Here is a 4728-nt window from a genome sequence, read left to right as displayed (position 1 = left end):
GAGCCTCCAACCAAAGGGGGGCAGGTGTAGGCTTAATTCTGCGGTCACCACAGGGAGACCTGATAGCACAAGCGGTAAGATGTGAATTCAAGGCAACCAACAATGAAACAGAGTACGAGGCCTTGATATTAGGAATAAAGCTAGCTCTGGAGTTAGGGGTCAGGCACCTGCGCATATCCAGTGACTCTCTGCTAATAGTCAACCACGTAAATGATGAGTTTATAGCCAGAGATTCGAAGATGATTGCATACTTAAAAGCAGCAAAGGAGTTAAAGCGAGAAATTCGAAACTTGCAAGCTTAAACGGATCCCCGAGAGATCGAACGTGGAAGCGGATGCCTTAGCAACTCGGGGGCAACATTCAAACCAACGAAACTATCCAAAGATTCCAATAGCACACATGTTAGAGCCTTCCATCCAGAAGGCAGATGAAATAGATAAGGGAGAACTGGAGGATTCACAGAACGGGGAAGGAGCCCGGCGATTCTGAGAGGAAGGCGAGAACTCTCGACCAACCGGACAAATTACCGCTTTGACAAAAATAGCCGAACAGGCAAGTGACTGGGATTGGCGTACACCTTACCTAGACTGGCTGCGTCATAGCAAGTTACCAGATGACAAGAAGGAAGTAAGGGCTTTCAGAGTGAAGGCCTCCAGGTTCATACTCATTGATGATATACTATTCAGAAAATCACTGGCAGGCCCCTACTTACGGTGCCCGAACAAGGAAGAAGCACAGACCGTGTTACATGCTCTCCACAGCGGCGAATGTGGAAACCATGCAGGGGGCAGGAGTCTGGCAAATAAAGCCCTCGGGCAGGGATACTACTGGCCTACAATGAAGGCAGATGCAGCATAATACGCACGCAAATGTGACGCCTGCCAGCGCTCAGCGCCAATGATCCACCAGCCAGCAGAACCCTTGCACCCTATTATTTCTCCCTGGCCATTCATGGCATGGGGCATGGACATAGTAGGACCTCTGCCAAGAGCCACAGGAAACAGAACGTGGATGCTAGCGATGACAGATTACTTATCCAAATGGATAGAGGCAGAAGCATTCACAGAAGTAAAGGACAAACAAGTCATTTCGTTTATAAAACGAAACATCATTTGCAGGTTTAGTATCCCATCAGAAATCATATGTGACAATGGCTCACAATTCATTTCCAACGACACCGAGGGATACTGTGCCAAGTGGAACATCACCCTAAAAAAGTCAGCACCCAGGACTCCAAAGTCCAATGGACAAGCTGAGTCCAGCAACAAAATCATCATGGACAATCTGAGAAGGAGGTTACAGGAGTTAGGAGGAAAGTGGGCAGATGAATTGCCACTAGTATTATGGTCAGACAGAACGACACCAAAAGTAGCAACAGGTCAAACACCCTTCAGCCTGGTGTTTGGCGCAGAAGCAGTCATTCCATCAGAGGTTCTAGTTCCCACTCACAGGTATGAAAATATGACAGGGGAACTGAACAATGCAGAGATGGTTAGAAGCCTGGACACAGTAGACGAGCTGCGAGCAAGTGCAAAAATACGTCTGGCTGCCTACAAGCAGTCAGTGGCCAGGAGTTATAACAAGAATGTGAAAGTCAGGCTCCTGGAGGTAGGAGACCTGGTTCTCCGAGAGGTGTTTCAAAACACTAAGAATCGAAAGGCAGGCAAATTCGCCTACAAATGGGAAGGACCATACCAGGTAGAAGGAGTGATGCGACCATAATTGGCGCATATTTAGCCCCCGAATTACCATTGTTTCTATGCTTTTTAGTGCCTATTTGGGTCATTTCTTATCTTTAGTTCTTTGTTTTGCATATTCTTTGAGATTTTGATCCCTTGGTAGGAAAGGAGTAAGAATCTTGCATTTTCATGGCAAAACAAGGCTAAATTGATCATATTCAATGACCAAGCATCAAGGAGAGACAAGACTAGAAGGCCTTTGTACATAGCATAGTAGAAGAGCATTGTTGAGAAAAGGATCCTTGAGTCCCCAAGGAAATCCCCAAGGAATTCATGAAGAAAAGGGAAGAAAAAGAAGAAGGAAAGTCTGCTTGAACTACAATCCGAACGGATTGTAGAGAATCCGTCCGTCCTCGCCAGTCCGAGCGTCCTCACCAGAATCCGCTCGGATTCCCCATGCCCAGTCCGAGCGTCTTGTTCCTTGATCCGCTCGGATCGTCCATCCTGATCCGGCCGTCCCGACTCCCGGCCGCACGGATCACAAGACAAAGACACGCTTCGTTCTTCAAGCTACGAAATGGAGAAGCCCTTCTCTCGGACAATCCCGGAGGCTCCTTGCTCAACTTAAAAGTGTAATTACTAGTTTAGCCCTTAGTTAACCCTAATGCATCCTCCCTAATTTTCACTATAAATACCCCATTAGTCTAATTAGAGGAGCATGTTCTTCTTATCAATAATTAGTGTAGTTAATATCAATCAAATCTCTCTTCAATATTGTAATCAAATATTAATCAAGTTTTAATCCAAGTTTTAGTTCCTTAATCTCTCTCTTGTTCTTACTTTATTTTGGGTAATTGAAGATTATTTGGGTTATTATTGGGAGATTGACAACCTCTCAATCTAGGATTCAAGTACTTCTATTATTCTTGCTTTATTATTGGAATCATTAGTAGGTATAATCTCTTAATCCCTTTTTAATTATTGCTAATTACTTTCATTTATTCATCATGTTTCATTATGTTAGTATGATTGACAACCTTTCTAGCATGATCAATATGATAATGAGTGAGTAGTCTCTTAGCTAGGGTTTAATGGGTGATTAGGGGAAACCAACATGGGGAATGATTCATGCTTAAATTAATATGCTTTCATATCTTATTTGCTTACTTGTTTTGATCTTAATGCATGCACATGTTATATTTGATGAAATGCTAAGCCTATGAATCCTTGCATTTACTATCATCTTCTATCCTTTCAACTTGACTTGTAAGACATAACCCAACTCGAGTCTTGTTAGACCATGCATGTGTTAAGTAGGGAAGATTAAGTCGACTTGTAGGTGTTGTACAATCCAAGAGATTCGGCTCCAGGACCCAAACTTTCCTAGGATTGTAAGATATAACCCAACTCGATCCATCACAACAATAATTGCTTGCTTATAACTTGAGAACATGTTTGTATGATCATATCCCATGATTCCCCTATGAACCCATGACACCCTAGTGCTTTTAATCAATTGTTTACACCCTCATTATATTTATCTTGTTAGTTTATTTTCATTGCTATCTTAGTTTAGTAACCTTCTACATCAACCCAATTTGTGACACCCCTAGACACCGCTAGTTACAATAGAATCTTCATTTCAATACCCGTCCCTTGGGATCCGACCTTTACTTGCCTCTTTACTAATTGTAGAGTTGTTTGTGAAGTATAAATTGTGTTTTGTATCGACCATTGACCAACGACCACATATGCTTAATTGTGAACACCAAATGGCTCCGATCAAAAATGGCGCCGTTGCCGGGGACGGTGTTTAATTGATTTAAGATTTCTTTTATTGTTTTTAGTTGTGTCTTTTTCACCTTGGGGAAGTAAAACTCCTCAAGGTTTGTTCTAATTGTTTTTGAGTTGTTTGATATTTTGCATGTCTAGAAGGATACAAAGAGATTTGTTACCTTTTGACCGTGAAATCGAAAGAACCTTGACGAATAATAGGAGACTTGTTAGGAGGAATTTGGGAGGTGTTGGTGAAGTTGTTCAACCCACTAGTGAGTTTGTCAATCCTTTCGCAATAGAAGGAGAAGAGAACCCATTAAACAATACCACACAAAATCCACCTACAATGCCTAAATTCTCGTCACACTCTATACCCACCGAGGAGGATCTACCAAATGGTACTCCTACCCCACAACATCTTACCGGAAACTTTATTGCCAAGTCCGCTTTCATCCAACTAGTTGAGAGGAGCCAATTCGGGGGAATGCCTAGTGAGGACCCTCATTCTCATATGGAAACATTTTGTGATTATTGTGAAGCTATCTCTCAAACGGGCGTGACTCAAGACCAAATAAGATGGGTCTTATTTCCTTTTTCGTTAATCGGCACCGCAAAGCAATGGTTGAAGGGCCTTGATAAGGCCACCCTTGGAATAGATTCTTGGAAGAAGCTAGCTCTAGCTTTCTACAAAAAATTCTACCCACCGGAAAAGACCAATATGTTAAGAGCTCAAATTACGGGTTTTAAGCAAAGGGATGAAGAATCTTTGTATGAAGCTTGGGAGCGGTTCAAAGGTATTTGTCGCTCATGTCCTCACCATGGACTTAGCGAATGGTTTTTAGTGCAACAATTTTGGAATGGTTTATATGAAGATTCAAGGAACATTCTCAATATGGGATCAAATGGAATGTTCACCGAAGTTGATGACAATCAAACATGGAACAAGATTGAGGAAATGGCGGTCCATAATTCGCAATATAGTAGGCCTCGCAAGGCTACTAGAGGAGGAAAGTATGAAGTGGACACCGTTACTCAATTGGGTGCTCAACTTAGTGCTCACATTGACACAATCAACTTGAAGTTTGAACAAGCTATGGCTAGACTTGAGGAAAGCTCAAAATCATCAAAGCATCATGTCAATGCCATGACGGCATCCTCATCAATCCCAAGCGGGATATGTGAGAATTGTGGAACCTTGGGTCATGACTCAAGTGAATGTAGGGGAACAACCGAGCAAGTCAATGCTTTCCAAGCTTACAAAAGCGGTACCCCT

The 4728-nt window shown here is 42.6% G+C and overlaps 1 non-coding gene across 1 annotated transcript; it reads right to left on the bottom strand.

The window, feature by feature from the left end:
• Positions 1 to 4173: 4173 nt before the first annotated feature.
• On the bottom strand, positions 4174 to 4280 carry LOC141650791 (small nucleolar RNA R71). Its single transcript, XR_012546806.1, has one exon. It is a non-coding gene; the product is annotated as a small nucleolar RNA R71 (small nucleolar RNA).
• Positions 4281 to 4728: the final 448 nt, after the last annotated feature.

Source organism: Silene latifolia, chromosome 3, assembly GCF_048544455.1.
Source record: "Silene latifolia isolate original U9 population chromosome 3, ASM4854445v1, whole genome shotgun sequence".
Taxonomy (NCBI): Eukaryota; Viridiplantae; Streptophyta; class Magnoliopsida; order Caryophyllales; family Caryophyllaceae; genus Silene; species Silene latifolia.
The sequence above is the reverse complement of the archived record's forward strand: the minus strand, read 5'-3'. Positions and strand labels throughout refer to the sequence as shown.